General features: G+C 38.5%; 1 pseudogene; it reads left to right on the top strand.

The window, feature by feature from the left end:
- The first annotated feature begins 647 nt into the window (after positions 1-647).
- Positions 648-15,417, top strand: part of LOC117981773 (WD repeat domain phosphoinositide-interacting protein 3-like) — a 63,364-nt pseudogene continuing 48,594 nt past the window's right edge.

Below are 15,417 nucleotides of genomic sequence, written 5' to 3' on the forward strand. Positions count from 1 at the left end.
GCAGCAAAAGCAAAACTAGACAAATGGTATTGCATCAAATTTAAAAGCTTCTGCACAGCCAAAGAAATGAATAACAGTGAAGAGGCAGCATGCAGAATGGGAGAAAGTATTTGCAAACCATACATCTGATAATGGGTTCATATCCAAAATACATAAGGAACTCAAACAATTCAATAGTAAGAAAACAAAGAACCCGGTTTAAAAATGGGCAAAGAACCTGAGTAGACATTTCTTTAAAGAATACATAGAGGCTGGGTGCGGTGGCTCCCACCTCTAATCTCAGCACTTTGGGAGGCCGAGGCAGGTGGATCATGAGGTCAGGAGTTCAAGACCAGGCTGGCCAAGATGGTGAAACCGCGTCTCTACTAAAAACACAAAAATTAGCCAGGCGTGGGGGCGGGCACTTGTAATCCCAGCTACTCGGAAGGCTGAGGCAGAGAATTGCTTGAACCCTGGAGGCAGAGGTTTCAGTGAGGTGAGATCACGCCACTGCACTCCAGCCTGGGCAACAGAGTGATAGTTCATTTCCAAAAAAAAAAAAAAAAACAAAAAAGCCTACAAATGGCGAAAAAGTATATGAAAAAATGCTCAGCATCAGGGACATGCAAATTATAAACACAATATGATATTACCTCACACGTGTTAGAATGGCTGTTATCAAAAAGTCAGATGATAGTAAGTGTTGGTGAGGATGTGGAGAAAAGGGAACCCTTGTACACTTTTAGTAGGCTTGTAAATTGGTACAGTCATTTTTGAAAATAGTATGGAGATTCCTCAAAAAATTAAAAATGGAACTACCATATGATCCAGCAATCCCAGTTCTGGATATATATCCAAAGGAAATGAAAACAGTATATTATATATGTACTCCCATATTCATTGATGTATTCTTTTTAATGCATTTTTCTGTAGGGAGACCCCCTGAAACTATTGCTACGGCATAAAAGATGAAATGCTCCTGATTATTGTAAATACAAAATTGCATGCAGAATTGTGTAAAGACAATGCCAGGTTGGACTGCCAGAATGAGCCAACAGCACGTGATGTGCTTGCCCCTGCAGAGAGCCTATGAATGGACGTGCAGTCAGGGAGGTTTCATATCACCAAGATTCCTATCCCAGAAAAGCAGATGTTCATAGCTCTGGGAATGGAATGAGACCCTTGTGGAGAGCCTATAAACGGATGCATAGGGGGTGCCTGTCCATATGGATAAGATAGGGCTATAAATGCCCTCATCTTGCCACAGCTCTTCTAGGCCTCTTTAGGGTTAAGGCATACTCCCTTCTGAGAATTTCTGGTCTAACCGGTTGTCTAGCTTCATGTCCTGTTTCTATGGATTGTTTGTAACCAGCTTTTGCTGCAACTGTTACTGCTGATTAATATCTTGCTAATCATAGGTTATGGAAAGACTATGTTTCTGTTTTAAGGCTCTGTTAGAAATTACTGATGCACACACTATATTGTAAATTCTTATCCCTGTATACTGTACTTCCGCATACAGATGTTATGTTAAAGAATTACCTCATCCCCATGTGACCATCTCACCTCATAATCAAATGACCATAAATACCTCACTAACCTACCCCTGCCCTCACTAAACTTAATAATAAATGCTGGTATACCCAGTGCATTGTTGGCACCACGGGACTAGAAGGCAGTGACCCCCCTGGACCCAGCTTTCACTATCTTGTGTGTGTCTATTATTTCTCAACCTGCCGATCCACCTAGGAACAAAGAGAGATCCCCATTGCATTGTGGGCTGCTAGCCAGATCCCACAATATTTTTCCATTAAATTAGAACATTCTAATTTACAACTATAGTTATCAGGAAGGATGATAGTGTTCAGTGTCTCTGTTAGATGGTTCTAGAGATTCAGATTCAAATGGACCCAAAATGTATAGATAGATTTTTTTTTCAGAGACTACTTGACACTCTGTAATTTCATCTCAAAAGCTGAAAAGTAAAATGTCTGAATATGAAACATAATAGTTAATGGGTCTCTATCAACTCCTTGTTTTAAACATCTCTGAAAAGCTTCCCTTCAGATTTTGAGTAAACATGCCTCATAATATATACAAACAACTTTATTCTCCAGCAGGTTAAAAAAAAATTAGGTATTGTGAAAGAGTGAAACTGTCAGGCATCAATCCATCTGCACATGGTTTAATTTTCTCATGAAAACTTAATACAGTATCCGTAACCCAAAAAACGTATATTTTAGCACCAGTATCATAGGTTCAGACTGCGCTAGGTCCTGCTCATATTGAGAGGCACAGTATAGCTAAGTAACTTAAAATCCTGGAAATGATCTGGCATTATCAGAAATGTTTCATCTAATAGCTCATTTCACTTACTTAGGTGCCTCTATAATCAGTGTTCTTACATACAATAAAGCATTTATTCACATAACACCTTGGGACATATGCACTATTCAATCATATTAACAATTATCTTCTTTTCTTTTGACTGTGCATCGAGATTAGGAGTAGGCTGTAGGCTGGACAGCTTGGGTTTGAACCCCTGCTCCTTCACTTACTTGCTGTGAGGCTGTGGACAATTTCCTTAACCTCTCAGTTTCTGCATTGATAAGCCAAAGAGCCTACCAGATAGTAAAAACTTCATAGGTCATTATAGGAATTCAGTTAGTTCATATAAAGGTGCTTGATACATAATAAATGTTCAGTGCATGTTATCCATTGTTATATACGAATAACACAAAGGCTAAGAAGTTACTCAAATATCAGCGATTTTATGTAATTGTGAAGTGAAGCATATGTAGTACATGTAGTTTTAATTTCTTCTAAATAATTATGCTTTATTAATGAGAACTCTTTCTGATGCAAATTGAAAGAAAACAATCTTATAACTTGCTTAATTAGAAAAAAAAGAATGCATTGTCTTAAACAAACTGCAATCCTAGAGGAGACTTTGCATTAAGCCTGTCTGAATTAGAAATCAGAAAATGTTATCAATAATAAATCTCTCTCTCTCTTTCTGTCTCTCTCCCTCTCCCTCTTTTCAGTCTCTTGGTTCTGCTTTTTCCTGATTTAGCTTTATTCTCAGGAAAAATAGCCTTGAGCCACTCTGTGCATACAGTTCTTAACTATCACAACTCAGAAAGAAAAAGAGACTTTCCATTTGAGAACTTCTATATAAATTCTCATGATGAATAAATACATTAAAAAAATCAGTCTCTATAGTTAAGTTTTGTTTATGAAAAAAAAATCAGTCTCTATGGTTAATTGTCCTTTCCAACCTATCCTCTAGAAACATTTTTCCTAATCCCTGGATGAAATCTCAGCATGTTCTGTATCTTTTAGATAGTAACAAACAGTTTTATTTCCCAGTCTGAAAAATCCAAGCTTATATTAAGGCTTCAATGTTTCATTTACTTTAAAGTTTCTTCCACTTCCTAGCTTGGCCCTTCTTCAGACTGAAAATTCTGGAATGGGAAAATGCAGATGATATTGGTTCCCTCACCTATTTTCTCTTTTTCTTCTTGTCCTCCTTTTCCAGCGTTGGAATGAATTCTCTAGTGTTGGAACGGGGAGCAAAGAGAGGTAAGGGACAGGAAAGGTTTGTCTGGAGTACATGAGGTGTCCCCTGGCTAAATACACATTATTTCCTGTTTGGTTCTTGGGTTCTGAGAGGCATCCCAGGACTTTCTCTGGAGAGTTTACTCACCACTTCAGATGGTGCTCTTGATAGGAAATCCTTTAAAACAACCAAGTTCAGTTGTCTTCTACAGGATCTATATCTGGCCTCACATTGTGCCCCCAAACTCTGGAAATCTAGGCCACCTCTAGCACAGCTTTCTTGGCCAGGGTTGGAAATGAGACTGCCCGAGGGCAGCCTGAACTGGCCTTGTGCTCTTATCTGACTTGGTCAGGCCTCCCCACAGCCCTAGTCCAGTGCTGCCTGACATTGGGTAGGTAAACTTTTCCAGTTCAGGAGTTGTCTTTGAAGGTGACTTTGGCTCTTCCGCAAGGTCATTTTTGTACTTAGCTTTATCAGTAGCATTGGTATATTTTGGCCTTCAGTTTTATTGTTTTATTTTTGACATTGTTCAGAATCTAGGCAGGGCAAAGGGGTTCTCTTTTTGGATAAGCTGAAGAATCTCAGTGGTCTAGACTACCACACTAAGAAACATTAGTCTACTGGGGAAAATATAGAATGAAATGGGAGATGGTATAGGACATGACCTCTGCCTTCAAATGTTTAGCCTAATTAGGGAGCTAGGCAAATAAATTATCATGAACAATTCAATGTGCTGAAAACAATAAGGGCTGCATTTATTGAGTATTAACTATGTTTCAGGCTTTACAGATGTTTTCATTTAATCTTCACAGCAACCCTGATTTAGAGGCTATTACTATCTCCATTTTACAGATTGAGGCTAAAAGAGTTCAAACAGCATGTCTCAAATTAAGAAGAGTCAGAGCTTATATTTGAAACCAGATCTGTCTGATCTCAACTTCTTAATTGGCAAGCACCCTGTAAGGCCTCACTTGGACTTTTAGAAGCTTAGGGTCTAACAGAGAGCCTGACATGCAAATCTTCCACATTAAATTAGCAAAACGAGAAAGACATTACTTCTATCAACTGCTTTGATACAGTAAATATCATATTAGAATAAGGCCTTTCTTCATATGCTGATGTCATTACCTGGCAATGGCAGAACATCCTAGGTATAAATCCTTGCCTCCAGGACCTAACCAGTTCAGATACTCTCCACTTCACTTATGTATACTGACCACCTGTGTGTCTTGACCAAACCCAGTGCATTTTTAGAATATTCTCAAATGTATGCAAACTCTACTCAGAATCAGAAAATCCCCCAATTTCTGAGCTTTCAAATATTTTATTTTTATGGTACTTTATTAATATAAAGAAATGTGACACTTTAAATTTCATGAAATAATAAGTAACATTAGTTTTCTATTTTTATTTTTCAGATGATTTTATACACATCTGTTTATTTGATACCTTTAACAATGTCATGGCATATACTATTATAATTATCAACATTATAGATATTATATTAAGGAACCTAAGACTCAAAGTTCTAAACAGGTGGTTTATAACTAAGTTACACAAAGACTGCAGCTGGGTGGATTCTCTTCTGATTGTAAATTCTATACTCTTTCTGTTCTACCTCAGTGACTCAGATACTGCCAGCAATCGTTCTAGCTTTTCCTTGATGAGTTCCTATAGAATGATAAATATCTTCACAAAGTTCCCAACATCACTGCAAGAGCTGATTATTGGCTGGCTAGAAACCAAACATATATCAGACACTGTGGGAAAGCACAAGTGCATTTTTAGAGGCATTGTTTTTAATCATGAAAAGCTGGTACGACAGGCAATTTTTTGAAATATTAAATTGTGTTTTGCTTTTCCAGCTATAAAAATGAAAAAAGAATGAGTAGTATTTCTGCTTTATGCTTTGTATTTTCCTCCTCTCATCCTAAAAAGGCAACAGAACTTTGCATTCCCTTCCCTTTGATGTAATTGCTGAGCCAAAGCAAAATAACCGAAGAAAATCACTTTTTATGGCCTTTGTGGAGGCTTAAATTTATGAAGGATATCATGAGAGGGAGGGAAGAGAAGTATCATCCAGAATGAAGAGAAATAGATAAAAGCAGTGAAATCTTGGGGTATACCACACAATTTAAAAGGGGATGACCATCTGCTAATTTATGGAATATTTGACATGTGAAGTTGGCTCCATTGTCAATACCCATGGGTGCAGGAAGGACCCCTGCACCCCCCAAAAGGGAATGACAATTTGGTAAATCTCAGGAAGCTGGACCCTAGACCCTGGGGCTGGAATGCAGGCTGAGATTCAGATGGCAGAGCCTGGTACAAAAGCTCCAGAGCCACAGGACTTTGAAGTTCGGTGTAGGATAAATTTACCAGATCTTCTCGAATGTTCTAAGGGCAGGAGAAGCCTATGTGAACATACAGTTTTACAGGAGCCTTCACAATCATCTTTGAATGAGGGCAGGGGCACAAAGAGGGTTCTCAAAAATTAATTTTCTGAACAGCTATTATCTGGAAACTTGATGTTATATTTAATTGTATTTTAAAATATTATATATATGCATGTATATTTGTGTGTGCATGGGGTGAAGTTGAATAGACGAAATGAACTTTCAAATTGTAAATACTTTCTGATAAACAGTAATGAGTACTTGGGGGCTCATAATACCGTTCTCTTTCTTTGTATGTGAGAATTTTTCATAAGAAAACATTTTTAAAAGACAATAAAGTAAGGTAACAATTCTTTACCTCTCTTATATAGACTAAGTTTCTTGCTGGCCATGCTAGAAGGATCCTAAAAAGCACCACACAAAAGGAATAGCTAAGCAGTGACGCCTGCCATGGGCTTAGAATAGACAAGTGGCAATATATGTGACATGTATTTTCCATCCTTCAGCAAGATTCTCCAACTATTTTTGACATAAACAAAGTCATCAGAAATCAAAATATTACAATTCAGTCATCTTTACACAGAAATAGAACAAATATATCACACTTTTGTGGGGATAGATTAATAATTTGAAGCAATAGCCATATCTTTTATTAGAAATAAAGTTATTGCCCAATATTTGATTCTACAGCCCTTTTGCAAAAACCTAAGTGAAACATTTCTGCTTGCTTTGATTCCTGGAAAGTATCTACGAGGAATAGAGATGGGATTTAACTAGAATCCCTGATCCACTAACGCTGCTAGATGCAGTTAATCCTGCTAGCTTTGGTCCACAAGACTGGAAGAAGATAAAATAAAACGTGGCTTGGATCCTCCCCAGTGTGTGGGGGCTGGACTTCATTTCCAAACTCAGAAAAAAGCCTTGGAATCCAACATTTGCCTCCACCAGCAGTCCTGATACCCTAAGCCTTCTCCCCATCTCCTACTGGCTCTCTGGGATGGCACTATCAGATGTGCAGGGCTCCAGGGTGCTCAGATTCTTGCTCTTTCCAGAGCCCAAGGGCTGTCAGCTTTACCGATGCTCCTGAGTTGCCAGGCTCTAATTCTGCCATAGGACCTGCAGCTTGAGCAGGCCCAAAAGCCTAAGCCTACAAGGCGCCTTCTTCACGATGAGGTGTATAACACTAAGATACCCTGAATGAAGGAAAGTCTGGCTGAGGGAATCTAAAACAGCACCCCAGAGAGGCCTGGAGCAGCCTCAGAGGGTGCCTGCTCTCTAAGTGGAGGCTGCTTCCCAGAGGAGGCTGTGCTCCCTTGAGCCAGTCTCCATGAGCTCCCAATGGAAGGTATAGAAGCTACTGGGAGCTAATGGAGATTTAAAATTAGCTTCTGTGGCGCACAAACTACCAGCCAACTATCCGCAGACACATCTAGGTCTTTGGGGGTACCCAACTATACTTACACAGAACTGGCCCCATAACCAACAGTTTCTACTTTGGAACTACCACCAATATGAAGGCTCCTGAGAGTTCTTGCTTTTCAGGGCAGAGGACAGAACATCAAAACCTGAAATGACACAAAGGCCTCCCAGAGATCTCCAAAGTGATGAGGGGAAGGAAATGTTAAAACTGCTATTTATGGCTGGGCGCGGTGGCTCATGCCTGTAATCCCAGCACTTTGGGAGGCTGAGGCGGGTGGATCGTGAGGTCAGGAATTCAAGACTAGTCTGGCCAACGTGATGAAACCCCATCTCTACTAAAAATACAAAAATTAGCCAGGTGCGGTGGCGGGTGCATGTAATCCCAGCTACTTAGGAGGCTGAGGCAGGAGAATCGTTTGAACCTGGGAGGCAGAGGTTGCAGTGAGCGGAGATCAGGCCACTGCACCCTAGCCTGGGCGACAGAGCAAGACTCCATCTCAAAAACAAAAACAAAAACAAAAAACCAGCTATTTATATTCACTTTTATAGAATAGCCTAAAAATTATGCTTTAGTAATATATATGATTGGCAGTGGCTTCCTCACTTGGGCCATGTGTCACTTAAGGTATAAGTTGTATCCTGAGGGAAGAATATAAATTCCACAAGTCAAAGGGGTTGACAGCTGCACACTCACATGTCCATTCATACTCAGTGCATCTTAGAGCAGTTCTCACAGGCTTGGTTTTGTGGATTTATGAATTTTGTATCATAAAGAATAAAATATTTATAATACTGGAATGTTATAATACTGACACAAGATGGCATCATATAAATCTATTTTATGTGTTGTTTTTATTTTTGTTTTGTTCAGCACAGATCTCCTGTTATCTTTTGGCAAAGAAATAAAAGAATAACATTTTTCTTACACTAAATGACAAGAGTTCCAAATTTCCTGACCTTTTCTGTAATGACAAGTAGCTGTCAATACACTACTGTCTAACAGAAATCTTCAGAAAAGATAAAGACACTTATTGTCTCCTTTCAAGGTAAAGGTGACATTCTGACAATGAGTGAGAAAGTAACTATTTGCTTTGGTTTTAATCCTGCAATGGAGAAAGAATGTTCAAAATGGATATTCGGAAATGTTTGCATCGTCGTTGTCAAAGATGATATGTCTCATTTCTTATAAACTTCTCATATCTTAGATTAAAATAAAATTGAGATAGAATTCTCTAACCTGTCTTAAGATCCTCTAAATAAAGAATTTCAGCAGATTTTAAGGCCATTCAGTGAAAATATTAAAATGAAATCCCTTCTGATTCATTCACCAAAAGTCTGATTCCACAAGGTATACATATAACAAAACATCACATTGTATCCCCAATATATATATAGTTCTCATTTGTCAATCAAAAAGTAAGTAAAACTTCAATAAATATTTTTAAATTCTGATTTTGACATTAGGGAGGAGGGAATTTATTAAATTTTAACAAGTGAACAAGAAATGTCAGTGGGATTAAGAAACTAATATCATGATTCAGAAAGTGTAGATAGTGGTATATCTCTTGGATCCATAGATCTCTTGAGAAGTATTTTGTAGCTATCACTGTCATCAAAGCCAAATATCAAAATACAATGAATAGAATCAGACCTTCAATTCTGCATCATAAAGCATTAAACCAAGATTTCATTTAAATGATGGAACATAGTCCATCACATTACAATGTTAAAAATATTTATAATAAACTTAGTAAGATTTTGAATACAGATTTTTTATTTGATTAAAAATATAATTGAAGTGCTTCAATAATCTTAATTCATGTTTATTATATTCTTTGTAGAAATGTGTATTTTGGTAAATGCACTATTTGTAGTAATGTGTATTTTGGTAAATGCACTACTGTGCATAATACGTAGTGCTGTATTAACTTATGTATGTTTGTGTTTATATGTGTATCCATCCGTCTATTTAGAATTTTTTAAATATGCAGGGGTGCACTTGGATCACACATGAATTCCAGAACAACTGGGCATAGCTTTTGAACTGCAACTTGAAACAGGAGCTCTGAGAATGGCTCATTTCTGTGTCCCTAGTGTTAAAGCACAAGGCCTGGCTAGGCTCAATAAATGTTTGATAAATGAATGAAAATTTCATCATGGCTAGAGGTTGGAATTGTTCTCATATAAAAATAAGCATCCATGAGTTCTTTAAACGAGTTTTAATCCATACATACATGCAAAGAGCAGTGAAATAAAATCACAAAATATTTATGCCTTTGAAAAAAGTTCTGTTCGTGTGAAAAGGTGCCTGATGTCTCTGTTATGAGCCACTAGATGGCAATAGCTCTACATTACTCTCCATTTCTCTCTTCCTAGGGCTCCTTCTCTGTTGGTCTTGAAGGTGCCACCTGGAATGATTATCTCTGCAGATACTTGCCAAAAACAAGGCATATCTGCTTTAGGAACTCTGAGATTGATATTACTAATGAAAATGCATTTCTGTGCTTGTTTCTTGTTGCATAAGTCTAAGACTATTCCAAGTTATCCACCAATTTGATTACCTTGGAGCTGTAAATTACTACAGTGAAATCAATAAAGAATTTATTTTCAACCATAGAAGTCCATAAAGGTCTGCATATGGAAAGTTCAAGATAATTGCAGTGTTTTTATGGAGATTCCAATTTCTCTTCTCTCTCCTCCTTCTCCCTAACCTCATAGCTTTGGAACATGAGCACAGCTACAAATACCAAGATGACAGAAGTGAGAGTTCTGCTCCTGCCTCTCTCTCTGGCTGTTTCTGTGTATTCACAAATAAACCACCAGACTGTGACTGAGAACTGTCCAGTTGCTCATTCATGGAACAGATCTACTAAGAGAACCTGTAAAATGCGTGAGATTTTTGGAAAGAAAATGACAGAATTAGAAATAGGGTAATGACAAGACAGCAGGAAAATTTTAGCCCCATTCTCTTTAGCTCAATACCTGGAGAAATGGTACTGTATAATTTTCTTCTAAAGGAAGAAAATATGATTCAATGCTTTCCTGGGCTGTTTTGTTTGAACTTATTCATTAGCCATACCAGGGTAGTAGAAAGAAACTATGCAAAATCCCGGGGTTGCTGTGATTACAATCTAGCTGGGTCTAAAGCTCTCACAGATAAGACCTAGATTTCTTTGTTCTGTAGATGACTCAAACATTGAGGAAAGCACGAGGTTACATTGAATTCTTAAAAAAAAATCTCTTCACATGATTTTTATCTTTCTGTTTCTCAAGTACTTTTGGCAAATATAGCTCTGATGGGTTCAGAAGTTTAATTTTACTTCAGCATCTTTATGCCATGACAACCGCCTCCTGTCCCCCTCCTCCAATTTTAAGATAATTCTAAGGGCAATATTGAGGGAGGAGGTGGGAGAGAGGGAGAGAGAGTGCATGAGTGCACACTAGAATGCAGATACCCTGAGTATTTCTTTTTTAAATTAAACAAATATTACAGATGGAGAAACAAAATGCCATATTTGTTTAAGGCTACATTTGGCTCTCTTATGATGGAAAATAGCCCAAGTGACTAATCTCCCTCATGTTTCCTGCATTTATTTAACTTAAATTCCATCTCAATCTTGTTCTAATTGATTTCTTCCAAAGAGAACTCTAAAGGATTATTTTGGGATTGAATCTTCTCTTGACTACCTACAACCAATTGTTGTTTCAAATTATTTTAAAAACTGGCCAAATCAATGTGATATCTCCAGAAAGGCATTTATTAATTCCAGAGGCTCATATAGACTGCCCAGCTATTGGGACTCACAGAACAGTGTCCAGAGCTGGAGGGTAAAAATGTGGTAAGGGGTATTCTAGTATATCTCATTTCTTTTCTTTTCTTTTGTTTTTTTTTCTTTTTCAGGGAGAATAATCTTTTCAGGTACCTCCTAGCTTATTTTTCTCACATCTTTTTGGCCACAACTAGGCTTTATACCTCCTCTGGACCAACCAGTGGGAAAAGTATATGGGGTTTCCTTACTCTCTTAGCCCAATCATGAGCCATTCTCCAGATCTGGGTATAATGTCACCTAAACACACCTGGAGATCAGTTGGCCAGGAAGAAACAGAAGGGTAATGAAAAGAGAGAATACAAGTTGAGCAGTCAAGGAACTCTGTCAGCTACAGTTAGCTTTGTATGTGTTTTGGAGTACACTTTAATATGGCCACATAGAATTCCATGGGAAAAGTAAAAGATAAGGTTGACAGTAAGCAGAATCTGGATTGAGGGCATCCTTGAATTAGTACGTTCTTAACAGGCAATGAAGATTTTGCAAATGGCTTTTATGTAATTAGTCTGGTGATCTTTCCTAAGTCTCACATCTACAACTTGAAAAGAAAAAACCAATGTGTGTCTCAATGTGCCCTGAGAAAACCAGGGTGTTTCCTATACCGTATGCTCAGAAGATACTGTTTAGAGCAATGAATGGGGGATGGCAAGAAGAGAGTAGCTCATATGTAATGGATGAATGGATGGGGGAGGCTGAGTCTATTTGACACATTGGTTGGAGAGGGGAGGTGTCTGTAGCACTGTAATGGCAGTGATAGGTTCCTCTGCAGTTCTTGGCAATGCGGTACTTTGAAGTTCTGTTTAATTTCTGCCTAGTTGGGGAAGGAGGGAGATCATCAGGGGATGGACAAGGGTAAGAGAGCCTGCAGGTGTGGTTGGAGGGAGGCAGGCTTGTCTGCAGCCTAGAATATGAGAAGAGCCAGGTTTCTGCAGCTGGGGGAATGGCTGATAAATGGTTGTGGTGGGACACAACCTGTGGACAGTACAGAATAAAACTCTTTAGGAGAGAGGTCAGTGGATTTAGAGAACTAGCCAGCCAGGGGTGAGGGTTTTTGTAGCCCTAATGAAGGCAGAACTGGAATGGAAAGGTTCAAATGTATCAGAAATGGGGGAGGGTAGAGAGGGTCTCAAAAAGTAGATTGAGGAGGAGACAACATTTGCAGCATGGGATGGCCAAGGCCACAGCGTATTCAGCATCATGGAAGGGGAGTCTGTCTCTCTGCATCATTGTTAGGGATGAGATTGGTGCCTCCTCAGCACTGGATAGAAGAGAAATTCCTCTCTGAAGCATTGACTGGGGAGGTAGTCTGTCTCAGGCACTGGATGGGAGTTTGATATGTGTAGCCTTTTTTTTGGAATTGTTCAGGCTGTTCAGCACATGTTGGGTTTGTTTGTATCACTGTGAGGGGGTGTGTAGTGTCTCGTGTACTTGCAGAATTCATTTGGGGATTGTCCTGTTATGGCTCCACCCTAAATTCTGGGGTTCATCAATGAATCCACTACAGTGCACAAAGTGAGGCCAGAATGTCCACAATACTGTGGGGAAGATTCCAGTGTGTCTGCCTCACTAAGATCTTTGAGAGACCCTAGACATGTGCCACTGACTAGAGAGGGTGTTAGAAGCCTTAGGTCTTAATCCTGGGTATCTTCAATATTGGAAACAAGTGTAGGGAATTTGAAGAACTGTTGGGTCAAGGATTCCAAGTGGCTACATCAACAACTGGGGACAGAGCTGATACTTCCGAAGCCCTGGAGGGTAAGGCATCTCTGTGTGTTGTTTGCAAAAAACTTCGGGTTAAGTATGACTGTATAAATGGGGCATTCTACAAAGCGGAGGACAAATTGTATTCTATTTATTGTATTTCGTCTGTGTGACTGTACTGAATTGCATATTACCAAATTTGCATCACCACCCTGTTCACATATCTCCTCTTCTAATGACAGTAGAGGACAAAGCAAATTCTAATTTCTAGAATGCTCTTCCCCATTTGGTTCAAATTAAAATGTGCCAATGAAAACCACTCACATGTGTTTTGGAAAGTGGATGAGAGGAAGCCACTATTTCCTGGAAATAGTCACAGGCTGACACCTGAATAGACATGAGGTTCACAGCAGTTCCCTAGAGAGTAATAGGAACCATCCAATTCAGCAAATCAAGCTGAGACTGTTGGTGATAGCTTCTTTGACCTTAGCGCTCCTAGCTCTTTCAGTGGTAGCATAATTACCTAATTTTCTATTTTAAACTCCTTCATATGTGTACAACACAGGGTGGATCCTGTTTTCCTAATTTGAATCTGGGCTGATATTGTGACGCCGACACTCCCTGTGCTATTGAATCGGACACAATAGAGGACAGGAAACACAAATTAGGCTCCAGCCATTTCCGTAGACAACTGGCCCGGTTGTATTAATTTAAAGTTGAATTAATGAATTCTTTTGTGACACTATACATTTTAAAATATTTTTTGGTTATGTTGGTTCTGTCTCTGTCAGCAATTGTCCTTTGAGATTCTAATGCCAATTTATGATTATGGTAGAAACAAGAAGTGAGATTTTCACTCTGTGTTTAGTGCTGCCATTCTTTGTGAAACAAACTGAGATTATGACAGTGTATAATGAAGCAACAAAGTGATAAACAAGAGTGCAAGTATCAGGGGTCCAGAAACAAGAGAAAGTAGTCAGGACCAGAGTTGTTAGAAAAGACTCTAGGATGTGGAATTGTTGTTGGTATTTTTTTTTAATTGCAGTAAAATATGAAAACATAAAATTTACCATTTTAACCATTAAGTGTACAGTTCAGTAATGTTAATTATATTCACATTGTTTTGTAACCTATTCTCCAGAACTCTTTTCAGTTTGCAAAACTAAAATGCTACACTCATTAAACAACCCTATTCTTCTTTCTGCCTTCTCTCCTTCTAGGCCCTGTCAACCACCTTTCTATTTTTTATCACTATGAATTTGAATACTGTATGTACTGCATATAAGTGGAATCATACAATATTAGTATTTTTGTGTCTGGCTCATTTTACTTGTATAATACCCTCAAGTCTCGTGGGATGGGGGAGTTTCAAAGAAAGCCTAGAGGAACTTGTAGGATTTGGAGACATGGAAAAGGGAAGCACAAAATAGTATTAAAGAAGTCCTCTTATTATAATCACCAAAAAAAACCACCAGAGCCGGGCGCGGTGGCTCACGCCTGTAATCCCAGCACTTTGGGAGGCCGAGGCAGGTGGATCACGAGGTCAGGAGTTCGAGACCAGCCTGGCCAACATGGTGAAACCCCCTTTCTACTAAAAATACAAAAATTAGCCCGCCATGGTGGCAGGCACCTGTAATCCCAGCTACTTGGGAGGCTGAGGCAGGAGAATCTCTTGAAACTGGATGGCGGAGGTTGCAGTGAGCCGAGATCACAGCACTACATGCCAGCCTGGGCAAAAGAGCAAAACTCCATTTAAAAAAAACAAAAAACAAACACACAAAACAAACACCAAAGCGTGTAAAACAAAAATATTAGAAATTTGAAAAAATGAACAAAACTACTATTACAGTGAGAGAGTTTAAGAAACCCATCTCTGTCATTGCATATCAAAAAGGCAGTAAAGAAGTTAAATAAGGATGTAAATAATTTATAATTGATTTTTACATATTTATTTCCAGCTGTGAGTCCTCTAGCTGGTTGACTTTTAGGTTATTTTTATTACCTTGATAACTATTGGCAGCCAAGAAAAAAATGTAATCTAAAATATGAAATTCCCACTTTAGGACAACATCAGTTAGCCAGTTCCAGCTTCAGGTTATCCCAAAAGGCAGACAGAACCATGGAAAGAAAGCCAGAATGAATCAGAGTTCCTGTTGCTGATTAATTCTAGGTCTTTCTGTGAGGTACTTTCTTCCTTTACTTTATTTCCTTATCCATAAAATTGGCAAGAATCGTATCTAAGGTCTTCTTCAAGTCCAATATTCTGTGATATTATGCATATAACTGTTATTCAGATAAAAGGAGATGAAATTTTAATATTCATATGACAAATGTTAATGATGGTATGTTCCATGCAGGTCCTGTACTATTTGGTGGGAATGGATATGTGAAGTTATAAACTAGGGACCACCCAACTATGTCTGAATGTTTGGGGAATGGTCTGTAGGAGATAGACCTTCCTAATGTTTCTCAAAAACATTTTGAGAAAATACATAGTATATTTAGAGAATAGAAAAACATATCCATCATTTTCTTT

This window comes from Pan paniscus, chromosome 11 (assembly GCF_029289425.2).
Source record: "Pan paniscus chromosome 11, NHGRI_mPanPan1-v2.0_pri, whole genome shotgun sequence".
NCBI classification, from domain to species: domain Eukaryota; kingdom Metazoa; phylum Chordata; class Mammalia; order Primates; family Hominidae; genus Pan; species Pan paniscus.